At 46.7% G+C, this 15,403-nt stretch overlaps 1 protein-coding gene across 3 annotated transcripts in view; it reads right to left on the bottom strand.

Moving 5' to 3' along the window:
- Nucleotides 1-15,403, bottom strand: part of raraa (retinoic acid receptor, alpha a) — a 69,274-nt gene that overhangs the window by 24,859 nt on the left and 29,012 nt on the right. The gene's annotated exons all lie outside the window — the stretch shown is intronic.

Here is a 15,403-nt window from a genome sequence, read left to right as displayed (position 1 = left end):
GTTTACTCAATGCGATAAGAGCACAGTGTGCAGGCCTGAGCTGTGGCGACAACCCCGACCCCCCCCCTCACCTGCACTGATAGCACACTCATGGATTCCTTGACAGTATTAACAGTTGTCAGAAGATGCTAATTTCCCGTATCATGCCTAAGGTGAAACGGCTTCAAGCAAAGTCTGATAGCGTGAGATTAAAGATCTGCTAGCTTGATAGGAGACGGTCAGTTGGGTAGAAAGTTCAAGCATCCATCACACGTGCGGCAATCGGCGCTTATGTAAGCGATCTGGAGCAAAGCTGAAAATGAGTCTTTGGTGGAGAGCGAGGGGGGAGGGAGGGAGAATGGAACGACGAGGGGGTGGCGGGATTTTAGAATTCAAAAGGGTTTTATGAGCAAGGGTGGTGAGGAGATTGCTGGCTGGACCTTGAGGGTGTCAAACTATTTTTACTACTCCCTCTCGCTGCCTTTCTTCAGGGGTGCGAGGGAGCAGTAAAGAGCGCTCCCAAAAACCATTCCTCTGACGAGGAGATGAGCCGTCAGGTTAAAACAAACAATAGGTCGTTATGTCATCTGGATTATTGTGCGTGGTGAAAAAAAGAGTGGAGGAAGAGCAGACCAAGAAGATCTCGGGAGGCCCGTCAAAGCGCTCAACACTTGGTTAGACTAAACACCATCCCGTGACCAGATAAGGCCGGACGCTTTTGAATTCGACGAGGACTCATTTTGGACTTCCTGTGCCCCCCCCAACCCCCGTCGAGCTCATGTGCCTGCAGATGGCTAATGCCCAGGCGCTAAAGACATTGGGGCAAGCCCTAGCAAAGCCTTCCTATCTTCCCTAAATCTTCGCAGCGACCTAATAAAGCAGCTCAGTGGGGCAACATCGGGAAAGAAAAGTAGCGAAGGAAGTCATAGAATGGAATGAAGTCAGAAGAGCATGTGTACTTAACACGTACGGGCATGTCCTCCATTTTCCGGCAAGTGCTGTCAGTATAGATGGAATTGATAATTGTGTCATTCAAAAAAAAAAAAAGAAAAAAAAAGCCACTTTGCATCCAGTTGTCAGTTGAAACTGTGTAATGAGAACGAGAAGCGTTCTGTCGATCTACTCAACAGCATATTCACACCAAAAGGGAAGAAAAAAAAAAAACACAGGGACTGAAGCCAAAATGCTTTACGGACCTCTTTGCCATAATTTCCTTGGCGACCTTCTTTGGAAAGCTCCTCCCTGTCATTATCCCTTTAATGCTGCAGATTCCAACATTTATGGTACAGGCCTATATCTGCCCATAAAGCCTTTTATTGTTAAGTCCAACTCTGTGGTGACCGTAACCTGGTTTTCCCATTTTTTATGGGGACCTTCACTATATCACACCGGAGGAGGACAAAGCCGTCCACCATCGGTGTTTACCAAAGTATGGCCCGCTCATAAATCCATCAGGGCCGGCGGCATTCTGGAAATACCTCAGCGGAACGAGGGAGGGGGAGGTGTGTGTGTGTGTGTGTGTGTGGAGGGGGGGGGGGGTTATATAGCTTATTGTATTGCTTGTAATCTTCCACACTCTGCAGCCTTGAGTTTGAGAGTCCATCTCGGCGATGATCATTTAGGCTTCTTTGAGACCATCACTCAGCAAATCAAAGAGAAAATTGCTACGGAGGAAGAATAGCTCAGGCCATGCGGGACTCGGAAAGCCCCGCCCCCATCCAGTTGGCAAGTTTACATATAAAGAAACAACAAGATATCTAGATAAGGAAACGAAAGAATAACACTAAAAAGTGCCACGTTGGTGTTAATTCCATGGAATCAGAGTTACTTGCAAAAAGACGGAACTGATGCAACCGACACATATGCATGCGTCGAAAACGGAGAAAGGCTGGAATGGATGAAGCCTGGAATTCAATCTGACCTTCCCTGACTCATAAAACACTCAGTTGACGTCTACAGTGGAAGCTTTCTCTGATGTATTCCGAGTTTCCATTCTCTCAGTCTTGACAACGTTCCTTGCAAAGTTTCTTGAAGGTATCCAGTTAGTTGAAGAAACGATAGAAGCGGAAGAAGCGAAACTTGGTTGAAGATTCTTTTTTTTTGTATGCCCCCCCCCCGAAAATGCAGAGCTGGTTCAAATGTTAATGAAATGTGAAAGGCCCTCTGCTTAGCCAGCAAGTTGGGATGTGGGGACAACAAAGGCCATTGGGTGGGGGGTGAGCGACAGAGCGCCACGACTGCGAGCATGACAAATGCCCCTGCCATCGCCGCCGCTGTGGCCTCTGTTGCCCTGCATCATCCAGCAGGGCGGTTAAGGGAGGGGGGGTTGTTTGGGGGTCCGCCTCATTCGTACCCGGGGAGGCCAGCAGGAGCAGAATTAATGGAATGGATGACTCTGCGGCTTTAAAAAGAGAAGGTGATGACGGTGAGGGAGGAGGAGGAGGAGTGATCAGCATTTCAAAAGGGAGGACCGCTGAGAATGGAGATGGAGCAGCTCAACTCTTCTGTTTGTGTGTGTATTGTTGTTGTTGGTTGCATATGAAAGGAGACCTAGTGCGTGTGAAGGTCATCCGGGAGTCCCGCACAGACACCGCTCTGACAATGGAAGTTGTGGCAAGAGCGCTTCATACAGGAACTAATTCAAAGACGAAAAAAGGAAGTGGAAAGCGGCCATCGACGTGCGGTGTGTTGTGTCAAAACGTGAATCCGCTTCTGTCAACACCAGATGATTGATGTGCCGTTGCTCAACAATGTTGCGCATACCTTCGCCCAGTGCCAAGGGCAACATTTTATCTGCCCAATCAGTCTTCTCTGGCATTATTGCGTCTCCATTTCAAAATCTGAAGCTCCACTCCAGCTAGTATAAATTACAACGCACGTCCGCCAAGGCTGAAGTGTTCCAGGGAAAATAAATAAATTATAAACTGCTTCACTTTGTGTATTTGTTTGTCCATCTGGTCAAGTTAGGATGACAACATAAGATGTTTGAATTCCATTTGTGGCCAAACTTCCCAGAAAGTGAAAGGAAGCACAGAGGGGCTCTGGGGCTGACAGAAATGAAGCTGTGCAGTCACTATGGCGACCCGAACCATCTGTGTTGTGAACCCATCGAGAGGGGGAGCGCCTCAATAGTAAGTAAATAGGCTAATGCGAAAAGTGAATGGCTCTGAAGGGCAGATCATTAGCGGGCCGCGTCTCCGCCATTCTCTCGGCGGTACCACGACGGGCGGGGGGCCCGATCGCCAGAAAGAGCCCTGATAATATTTAACCAACGCAGATCTATCATCAATCTGGACCCCCTCCTAGTCCTCACCCCCCACCTAAATCTGGCCTATTGTCATTCACACCCCGACTCCCTTTCACTCCTTATTCAATAATTTTGAGCCATTGTTCCACCTTACATGCCCCCTTCTGAACTACATTACTTCTCCCACTCAACTATGAAAGGAGCGAGGGCGGCGGTCCGAAAAAAAAACAAAAAAACATCATACGTTACAATGTCAAGCCGAACAAAAACGTCAGCCGGCCATGGCTTTTCTCAAGACTTTAACTATATCCCAGCTTAAATCGTTATTTGCAATATGACGTTTATTTCTCCCTTCCGTCTTTTTTTTTTTTTCCAATGCTGCCAGTGAGCCTTGAAGACACGAGAATATTTGCGCCGAGTAAATAGAGAATGAATCATATTTTAACACACGGCGCATTGCTAAGAAAGAGCCCGACTGTCTAGACCACATGTAAGAAGAAATTGAATGCTTTCAAGTCTGTGTTTATCTGCTATGCAAAGTTGGATGAGACAAAGCTGGCAACATCACGATAACCTGCTTGAGTACGCTTCTCGCTTTTTTCCCCCCCTCCTGGACCCAAAATACCCGATGGCAGAACCACATAAGTAAAAGATTATCTTCATTGCAGCATTCCCGACTGCTGATAAGGTACGATATAGGACTATTCCGCTGATAAGAAGTCATTTACGTCCTCTGAGACATAATAACGTGCCGGTGAACAAATGACAAGGGTCATGTCAACAAAACATTTGAATTGGGAGACGTAAGACTCAACCCTCACCATTCTTATCCGGAATCATGTTCTTGTTGCGAAATGGCTGTACGCAACCCAACTCAATGACGCAATACAGTATAGGCAATACACAGAAAGACGTCAACACACAAGCAAAAACAGTGTCACAATGTCTTGACTTCCTCTCTGGTCTCAATATAGTTTGCAAAATTCAGAAGTGGACTCTAGTCACGCATAAAACACAAAAACACTCCAATAAGGAGCCATTAAAGTGGATTAAAATAATTAAAATACCAACATGCAAGGAAAAAACAGCCTCCCTTAATACAAAGGTCTTAACTAGAAAAGCACCAAATAAATTATGGAGGTACATATTTGCATATTAGAAGATAAAATGTTTCTAGTACATCAAATATTGTTGATAGTGGCTAGAAAGCAAAGCGTGGGGAGTCTCTGTCACCAAAAGGCACATGTCCAATCAGAGGTTCTGCTTCATCCTTGACAATCGCGCCATGTTTTTGCGCTTCAAGTATATTTTACGTGGAGTTTCGAATCAACACGGCAACGTCCATTCATCTTTAGATGTGACGTGAAGAGATTCACCTCCTGGGCTCATGCAGAAATCCTCCCTTAGCGAGATTACGGATTCCAATTTGGGAATGGGTCAATATCGCATCTGGCTAATCAGTTGGAACGCAAAGGACTGCTCTGCGCGTTCCTGGGAGGCGTTGCGTTGCTGACGTATTTCCTAATCTGTAACTTAACGGATGAACATCACGTTGTAGAATTTCCTGACGCTAACGATTACCATGTGACATAGCACTTCAAACCGCGTGATAAGACGAGCCTGCTCCCGGTGTCCGGGTAGACCAAGCAAATTAAAACAGAGTCGTCAATACAAGAGCTCAAACAATCAATGATGTTATTGAGCCGCAAGCCGCAAAGGAATAGACCCCCCCCGTGCCGGGCGACCTCATTTCAAACACTGTAAATCGTTTCAAAGTGAGCCTTCATGTTTCAGATTGGAGCGCGGCTTGTCATGAAGCCACGTAAGGTACTTTGTTACAATCCGCCGCTATCGCACGCGGGCACTCGCACACTTACGGACGACAAATGCCATCATCAGCACAATGCAGGTGCCCGATTATTCCAGCAAAGGAGGCAACAATGGTGGCCGCCCGCTGTCTGCCTGTGCCAAAAAAATTCAGCCGTCTGGCAAAAAAAAGCTGAGTACGGGCCGCATCGTCCAAGGTATTTCTGTTGTGCCAAACAATGGTTGACCGCTTGTCAACATTGAAACGCTGTTCCCTCTAACACGAGTAAAATACGATTGCGGTACTGAAGGAATACAATATCACACTATCTCAACGTGGCAGGTTCTTATTTATAAAAAACGTTAAAAATAATAAAAAAATATATTCCTAAAAATTTGCCATATTTATTATGTCATGTAATATGGAGACCGATAAAAATTTACGATGGCGTTACGATTATACAGCCCGCTTCCATTTCCTTCCCCCTCCGAGAGCTCCATTGGTCCCTCGTGCCGGTGCCCGCCCTGAGGAAACCTCCAACTCTATATAATCAACTTAAGCGCTTTGCCGTATGCCGCTATGCTGAGCCGCCATGAGGTTTGCTGGTCACAGGACCGCACTGGCTCGGCTTATCTCGCGCGGCGCAGCAGTCAAGTGGTAGCGAAAGAGGAGCCGGCCCTCTCGGTGGTTACGCCGATTGAGTGGCTAACAAAAGAGCGTATGACAGCGTGTGTGTTTATGTGTGTGTTAAGAAACACTATATTTAACCGTGCGTTGCTTTTTAAAAAGAAACAAAAAGCCAATTCTGGATTTTCTCTTTTAACCATGTAAGTGCATGACGGTGGCAGCACTAATGCTGTTTTTTTTTTTAAGTCCTGAATGACCTAAGGGTGTGAAGACAACTTTCGACCGCTTATTTAAATACAGCAAAACTTCCAAATTGCACAATTCAACCTGCATTTGCATCATACGGTTATGAAATAAGATCCGTTTGCTGTTTGCTTGGTAATACAAGTGCCAAAAATAACTCGGGCAACATTTGTTCTCTGCTGTCGTATTTCATCGAAAGGAAACGCTGGTGAAGGTCTGGTTTCCGTTCTCTGTTATTGTTGCCAAGTTGCAAAATACTGCCAGCATTACAAAGCACACCCAGTTTCCTAATAATGAAAGCCACCTTTTATAGGCGGGGTGGGGGGGCTGCTTCTGCTGTGGTAGCATGAAAGACATTTTGCATCATGGTGGGGTAAATTACAGTTTGTAATAACAAGACTGCAACAGGATGTTCCTCCAAAAAATGTGCATGACGAAAAAAGGTTGCTTCACATATCAATGCCTTCGTCCTTTTCGATTCACTCGGCCCAAAACTTTATTGGCTCTGTGTCCTTTTCCGCCTCTTTTGTCACATTCTCTGCTTCTCTTGAAGCCCAGTAAAATACCTTTATCTCTACCACCCGCTCTCACCCGCCTCGCTTTTGGGGGAAGATCAGTGCCGGCGAGGAGGTTTATTTGTGTAATTTACATCCCCTTCGACAGCCTTGCGCGGCCCCCTACAAACCCTTGGCTTTTACAGCAGCCAGACCCCCTCGTAAAGCAGCGGTTCTTTGTGATGGGCGGGCGGGCCTGGCTGACGGAGCTGCGATCCAGAGAAAGCTGGTTGTAAAAAAAAAAAAGAAAAAAACAACGCTATTGCTTGGCTTCCTGTCTAGCCCGGTGTGTGCGTGCGTGCGTGCGTTCGTACACGTGTGTGTGGGCCGTTCGTGCCGAGCCGACCCCATACGACCGAGGCGGGTGGGTTACTTGACTAAGCTTTAGTACAGTAGATCCAGCGATCAGGCTTTAATCCTCCAGCCATCAGACACCATCTGTACTAGGCCACCTCGCAGCACTGGCGAAAGGTCAAACGTTAATCCCATTAACAGGTGATACGGGCTCACCTGGAGAACCGGCGTCAAGCACAGGAGGGAAAACAAATGAGAAACATGTGGACACATGCTTTTTATGGAATCTATCCTCAGCTGATTGGGAAATAGCTACACATAAAAAAGAGATCATTTCAATGTTGTGTTAATTTTGCCTTTAATTCTGCTATCTTAATGCTAACACCGCAAATGAGCTAACAATTAGCATCCGTGTTCCATGTGATGGCGTTTTTAAGGAACAGATATTTGGACATAAAACGCAGACAAACTAACAATGCTCACAGGCATATATTCTTTATCATCTGCAAAGAAATCGATTACTGCAGATTCTTGAGTCACTTACAGTAGTTTAGTGATACTGCTGGCCGGTGCTAGCATATTCTATCCAATTACGTTCTTACAATGGGTGTCGAAATTAGCACGTTATCAATGAGTGGCAACTGCAAAGATAGTTTTGCGCTTCGCCCCCCCCCGAATATACATCGAGATTCAAAGCGAGGTTGGATTAAAGAAAAAAATCATCAAAAGGAGCTGAAAGATACGAAAGAGAGCTGCGCTAACAAGTGCGAAGATGTTGCGAGAGAAAGCCGAATGGAACACAGTAATGAGGGCAAAAAGACGCATGTCAATGAGAGTCAGATGAAGAATCGGGGTGACCTTGTGGAGAGGAGAGAAGGAGACAAAAGCCTCCGTGAATACAAAAGGTAAAGACACAACCCCCCTGAAAAATTTAAATGAGGGGAACCGATGAGCACATTATCAAAAAGCAGTGACCCAATCGCCGGCCTTGCGCCAAATCCCTCAAAGTGATGCGTTAATGAGCCAGTCAAAATACACACACAAACGGAGCATCGTATCACTGGACCTCAGGGAGAACAATGACCTCCAGTGGCTGTACTGATTTGTCGATGAGGACTCGGAAGCAAAAAAAAAAACCCTCATTAACAGTATTTGGACACTCAGCTCAGAGCGTCTAAAAGCGGTAAACAAGTTGCGCGCCCGCTCGACAATGTCACGCGCACACACGGCTCGGCGCAGCCCGCCTTCTTCTGCAGGCGACGACATATCAAAAGGAAGTGCGGCTAATTAAAACAGTGCAGACAGCGCCATATGCATCCTCCTTTCATTACCCCGCGTTCAGATCGGTCTCGGCGATGTAAGGGATCGGGTAGCAAAAGTAAATGTTGCAACATTGCTGTAATGGCCGTGAGGGGGCAATGGCAAAGACATTACAAGTACACACAAACAAAGTACTGTGTCAACATCTACCTCTGCTTAAGGCTTGCTAGCTTAATGCTAATGTAGACAGACAATAAACACACTCAAAGTCATCTATTCTTTATCCCCTACGTAGAACACCTCGTATTAGTGTCGTACTGATGAGCTGTATATCAGGCTTATACTGCCCCCAAGTGGCCACAATGTTCATTAAATTGATGCGCCGTGACCAAAGGGGTTTGTTTTTATTCAATTTAGTTGAGTCATTACTTTTCACACTTGATGTTGGCAATCGCTGTTGATTCTTGACTTGCTGCAAAATGTCATTGTGGCGCACACACAAACTTAATTACAGCTAATCTAAAAAAAATGAGTGTCCCCTCACATTAACATCACAGCGGAGCCATGCGTCCCCCCCCCCTCGCCGGATATATTATTTTATTCCGCCCGGCCTGCTCCGATTAATTATTCATCAGGCAGGTGAATTGGGACGCCCACAGGTAGAAAAAAGGGAGGAACACAGAGTCCCTCTGATTGAAAGCTTTAGGGAGAAAGAGAGACGAACCCAATTGAAGGCGATGAAGGGCGTGCCTGTCCTAGTTTTATCATTTTAATATAGTAATACACACACACACATGCGCAGAGCGAGGCCTGTGTGTGTGTGTGTGAGTGAGCGAGCACGTGTGCCTAAGCAGCTTTCAGAGCGGAGACAGAAGGCAAAACAGAGCGCCCCCGCTGGCATTCTCAGTGGTGTGACACAGAAAGCTTGTTGGTCGGGGCATTAAATCTTAATGCACAGCAGTACCAGCGAGAGGATGGAGCAAATGAGAAGATGAGTGGGAGAAAGTGGAAGGAAAGGAGTAAGAGGTAGAAAAAGTCGAGTCGAAAAAGCCCAAAATACAAAGCCTCGCCATTTGATGCGCTTTCAAGATCCAGAAATGGTTCTTGTTCTATATGCAAATGAATCCCTCTCTCGACTTTTTCCTTTCCCCGCCTTCCTCGGCTGAGTGATAAACGCCGTCTACGGGTTATAAATCCAGAGGGAGTCCCGACAGGCGTCCCAATAAAGCGCTCTATTTTCTCCCTGTTTGTCGGCGGCCTAGAGGAAGCGAGATAACATTAAGGGGGGATGAAGAGGAGGAGGAAGAGTGAAATTTCATCAGTGGGACACACACACAGGCAGGCACAGGCACACAAAGGCCGAGCGACAAACAAACGGAGGGGAGAACAAAAGAAGATGCATGAGTCGGCGGTGTCCAGTTCGCAAAATGCAAGCTCCTTGTCGTCAAGCCATCCGAGTTGGAATGGAGCAAGGTCATTACTCGTCCTCCGTGAAAGCAGATTGACCTTTTTTTTTTTGTAGTCAAATAATTCAAGTTATTAGCAGCATTGACAGCTAAAAATGTTTAAACTTGCCTGTACAGTGAAGGGGACAGTTTGATCTATTTTCCAAATCCTTAAAGGGAAAAAAATCATATCAAATTTCGAACAAGTCCGAAAGACTTTTTTTTGGCTGCATCACTTGTGACAATATGAACATTCCAGCAATGCATGTCAAAGTATTTGATGTTCTGGCAGCCTTTCTATAATGGCTGCAGCGAGCTTTGGCGTCCGTTGAGTCGTTCAGCCCGCTGCCAAGTACATCTTTAAAAGTTATTAAAAAAGTTTGGAGAAAGCTGAAAAGCAGTATCGGAGCGAAAACGATTCGCTGGTGCGAATGTTTAGTTGTTGCCGATCGGCGCTTGCAAAGTCCTCGCTCATGTGTTTGCAGTTATGCATCCCCACGCAGAAATTTTATCTTAAGAGGTTGAGATATGAGCAAGGGTGAAAGTTCCGAGGATTCATTCCGAGTCCTCCCCTGCTCCAAAGAGGATTCCCACCTGGTAACAATTGAACCTCGGCCCGGTGGAGCGGACCCCGATGAGCGAAAAAAAAAAAAAAACGTCTGTCGGGAAAGCGGTTTCATTTTTCAATCAAATAAATCATGACCTTACAGAAAATCATTTTTGTCTTTTAATGGGCTCCCTCGCGTTTGAAGTTCGTCGGGGGACAGCTCGGCTTTGAAGTTCCTGAGGAGGCGGAGCAAACTTCCCACTAAGCGAGTGTGTGTTTGAGAGCGAGCGAGCGAGCAATCATATCGGCCTCCTCCACACGTCTCGCAAAAACGAGAAGTCCTCGGCACATGATAGTTACCCCGGCATATAATTTGCCTTCACGGAACGGGAGACCAAAACACAAGCAATAATCAGAGTAGTCCGATACCAAGCCCCGAGTCCAATAAGACAATCTAACTTTACGTCTTATCTCGAAACCATGAGTAAAAATGGCCCATTGTGGTTTTTATGGGAGATGAGCAACTGGAAGCCAAAAATCTTTTTTGACCCACAAAGCTCTCCGTCCATTCATAAGCGCTGTATTTTTGTTCGTTACCAAGCTACAATCTGAGAAAAGCTTTGCACAAGAAGTGCCAAAATATAGACAGTAGCAATCCTTTCATGTCTACATTTTGGCAAAATGGCCAGAAGCACATTTACGGAGCGGACAGATGTGCAAACGGTGCGCTAATCCACGCAAGCAACAAGACAAACTTGTGGGGATAAAGTACAAAGAGTCGTCCGGGCGTGCCTTCCCGATAAAGACTTAAATATCCCTTCAAAAACGTTTCCCCTGGAGCGCTCGCACTACTTTCCGTGTGTACCTTCTGTCCAAGCGATCTGCTTTTGACATAAAGGCGATTCTTCAAAGGTCTGGAAGCGGCCCACTTTGACAGCACATCTGCCCGGGACGGAGACGCCCTCGCTTGTCTGCGTTGTGGGAGGAGCGCGGCGGCCATATACTTGTCTTTCCTGCGCACATCTAGCTAATTTACTCCCCATAGCAAGCCTGCACTTGCCGTTGGGGCAGGAGTCACGCTTCGGATAGAAGTAGTATACGGCGCCGGCTTCACAAAGACTGACACGCACTAATTTATAGACTTTGGGGAAGAGAGGGGGGATGTCCATTGAAGATAAAAAGATTTTGAAAAATGAAAAGCAGATGATGAGAAGGGGAGACCTTGAGGAGATAAAATAAAAGTAAAAGGAGGGCAAAGCAAGTAAGCTAAAGTGCTTACAGGAAATAGTCGTGTTTGGTGGGTAAATATTGAATCGGCGAGATGTCAACTGTTTCCCTCCAGAGTCGTCTGTGTCAACGGCAAATAGACGCTTTGGCATCAAAACATAACGTGTCAACACGTTTATTTACCGAAGCGTCTGGCTCGGTCGGGTGTTGGCAACACAAAGGAAGGGTGAAAATTAGAACAGTATTCTTTTTTTTTCCGTCAGCACATGTCTGGAATTTGTGTGTGCTTATCGGTTAGATTTTATCTCGACAACGGCTGATCAGTCAATGCCACCGACCGTGGAATTCCTTCGTCCGACATCTGTCGACAGTTTCGGCGCAAAAACAACACGAGGATTGCCGGACTTCATTGCTGTGAATGTTGCGTCACCTTTTTTCTGTTTTCGTTTTGTCCAAATGTGACGAAACACGTGACATGCTGCGGAAAAACCACTGCAAAGGTTTTTATGTTCAAAAAGTGTCAACTTATTACAATTTTTGTGTGTGTTTATTGTAAGCACATACATATAATTCTAATAAAAGGGACATTTGGGCGCCAGAAGGGAAGAAGAGGAGCGAGTCGCTTTCATGTGCCTCGCAGCACAGATCGCAGTGCTCAACAGCTGTTTGCCTCTCATCGTAAATGAACAGAAAATGGGATGGGGGAAAAAAAAAAGACATCCGTGAAATGAAGAAACGAAAAAAGATCAAGTGAAAATTAATTACAATGAGAGAAAAAAAAGCAACGATTTCAGAGTTTCCTTTTATTGAAAGCTAATATCATTATTATGATTATTTTTTTTTAAATTGGGCAAATATTGATGCTAATGCTATTGCTAGCCGCGTGATTACGTGTGGTGGCTGGTGCCACGATAAATCCGGTGGCCCCATAAGCTGCAAGCCAGGCCGAGCTCCTTTAGAACTTTTTGCACAACACAGCCCGCCATTGTGCTGGAAAGAAAAAAAAAAAGCGCATTAGCTGCTGAGAAAAGGGCTTTCCCCTCTCAAACCCCCTCGGACAACAAGCTTGATAATTCAATCGCTCTCCGAGGGCGAGGATCCATGAAACCGCTCGGAATCCGCTCCCCCCTCCCATCACCTAAAAACTCCTTTCCCTTCCTCCATCATCTCCTCCATTAGGTAAGCGGCCTATATTTTGATCGATGTCGTCATTCCCGGCTTATCAAAGGACAATAGAGGAACGCCGCCTCATTGACATTTGAATGTATGCGGCGCGGGTGAATTATGACGGGCGTCGCTTAAAGGCCGCTAAGGAGATAGCCGTATATATTTGTGTGCGGACGAGAGATAAAAGAAAGGAGAAAGGGGGTCAACGTTGAGAACGGGTTGAAGGAAAGGATACACGCTGAAGGAGAGGGGGATGAGAAGAAAAAGGAGTTCTTATCGCGTTACCCTTGTCTTGACTTCCTCGCGGGGGATTTGATGAGAAGAGAGAAAAAAAATACTCTCGCTGGCACATCAGATTGAGATGATGCCAGCGTTTAGCCAAGTGAGCGCCGCGAGGCCGCTAGCGACAGCCTGCTGTTTTTCAACCAATCGCGGCCCAACCACGGCTTAGCCGCTCCTCGTGTGAATGTTCACCCTAGATACGATACCTAATAGACGATGCCGTCCGGCGCCGAATGAAGCCGTCCGCCGGATTACGAGTAGACAGCTCGGCTGGGATTTGCATAAGCGGCCGTGGATGTAAGAAAAAATTGAAAGAAAGACGTAGCGAGGAAAGGAAACACAGAGAAGGGGGCTTAGAGAGTGGACCACACTTGCCAAGCCACTCGGGGATAAATCCTGCGGTTAGGATCAAGTATTCCCGGCAGCGATTTGGCCCCAGGTTGCCTCAAAGCAAAATGGAAAATAACAGGCTGGGAGTAAATAGGTGGCCGGGTAATGATAGCTCTGTCTAAAGTGGAAGAGTGCGGACAGATGAGGAGAATATCGGGAAGGAAAGAGGAAAGTGTGGGCCGAGGAAATGCGGCGGGGGAGCTCGGATGACAAAAAGGGGAACGGGGCGTGCGGGATTCGCTTCATTTTTCAAGCTTCCGATAACAGTTAATTAACAAGGTCAATAAGCGAGACGGGCGGCCATATTGGCACGCCGTCTTTAATAAGCTTCCGTTGTCGCTATCGGACGTATCGGCGGCATTCCAATGGCTTTCCGATAATGACAAGCACCTCCTCCGGCTGGGTTCTTTTTCTTGGGTCAATCACATAAGACACACACACACACACACACATTGGACGGCTGCCAACGGGGAGCACCTCACGAGCATCATTATATCCCGAGTGTTTGTATATTTTCGCCACCCACGGAGCTCGCTTGCATGTCGCCCCGCTCGAGTCGTGCGGACCACCGAGGCAGAGAGGAACCACCTGTCCATCCAGGAAGCAGCGCACACACACACACACACACACACACACACTCCAGCCAAGATTAGCATATCCATATTTACTCACGGCTACCGCGTGCCTCGATGGGTTTCTTAATGGCTTCGCTTCCTTAAGGTCTGAAAATATTCGAAAGTAGGTTTCTTAAATCGTTTTGAAAACAGGTTCCCTTGCTCATCTAATAGCGACAGACAATGGAAGGCATTAATGATAAGAACGGGATCAATAGCCGGGTCGGGTTATTGCCTGCAGGCTCCGTTTTCATCAGGGCGAGCGTCTGGAAAGCTTTTTAATTGAAAACGTTGCGCCCGTGGTGTGTAATGAGACATTTGATTGGCTGTGTAATAATATTTGTTGAAGTTCGATACCAGCGCGACGGCTCCCCGGTGATGATACTCTGTTAAGCGTTAAAGCTCCGGGCAATAAATGTAATATCAATACCTGCTCCAGAGTGTAACCCGAGCCCATGATGACTATCAGATAATGTAAAGACGTAAGACGGGATGCTCGAGGTGGTGAGATGCTGACAAATAGCGACAGGGGGAGACTGGCCAAAGCCTCGGCTCAATCTGTCGGACTGAAAATCCCTCTCTCGGCAACGTCGAGAAACGACTGGCTCGGAACTCGAGCGTCTTTCGTCGCTTCTCAGCGGCGGATTAGCTTGGAGATGGCTTAGCTGCGGCGTATCTGTGACGGAATATGGGGGGGGGTATGTCTGATGTGGGCATAGACTGTTGACGCTTTCGTGTGTGGCAGAAGAAATGTGCGAGGAAGTGTCCCAAGCTCTCTCTGGTGTTTACTGACAGGAAATGTTTGTCCAGGCACACGAGAGGGGAAGCTTGCCGCCCCGTATCGCAAACACTGGGAAAGTGGCCCAGCACACACACATATACACACAAGCGTGTAAAAAGGGGGAATCTGACGGAAGCGCCAGTCTTTGTGAGGGAGGCGCAGCGGGGAAATGGAAGCGGGAGCTCGGGCTACTATTGCCGCGTTCCAGAAAAGCGGGAAGTCGGAAATTTCCGACCTCGGAGAAGGAAACATGGAACGGAATGGAATGTCACTGGCAGTTGAAACGAATGCATGCACTTTTTTGAAGAATGCCCAAAATAGCAGTATGGATCATTTTTCAAAAGTTGTTATTGCCTTTAAAATATCTTTCAATCTTGAGGCAACATAATGCTGCATAGCTGTGAAGCAAGATTTTTGTTCAAAACTTTCAATGGGTTCATAATGTGAGGAAATGACAGTCGACATGCACGTCCTCCCTTATTAGATTTGTTTTGATCATCTTAAAAGTTGGATTTCGCAGCACGGCGAGAAGAGCAGGCCTAACTTTTGAGTCTGCGCACGACTGCAGCGACAATCTCTTTTGAAAACAAACTTTCTCACCTACTTAGACGAGAAACTTTGCGCGACAGTTCTCCCGGCTTATGATTGACTGCAAAAAAAGAAGTTGGCAACAATGATCGCGCCCGCGCGTGCGTGTGTGTGTGAGAGGTTTATTCCGGGAGGGCTTGCCAGTTTTTGTCTTCTCGGCTGTCCTGGCTGATGTTTTTATTTGTGTGTGTGTGTGGCTCATAAACTAAAGGACAGCGCTTGAGGCCGTGTGAGCACGTGGGCGTGCATTCGTAGCCGTTTACCAACACACATCTCTCTATCAGTGACGAGAGGACGCTCACGTGTGTGAGCTCGGTCGCACGCGCGTCACGGAGAGACAAAAGAAAATTG

This window comes from Syngnathus acus, chromosome 19 (assembly GCF_901709675.1).
Source record: "Syngnathus acus chromosome 19, fSynAcu1.2, whole genome shotgun sequence".
NCBI lineage: Eukaryota > Metazoa > Chordata > Actinopteri > Syngnathiformes > Syngnathidae > Syngnathus > Syngnathus acus.
The sequence above is the reverse complement of the archived record's forward strand: the minus strand, read 5'-3'. Positions and strand labels throughout refer to the sequence as shown.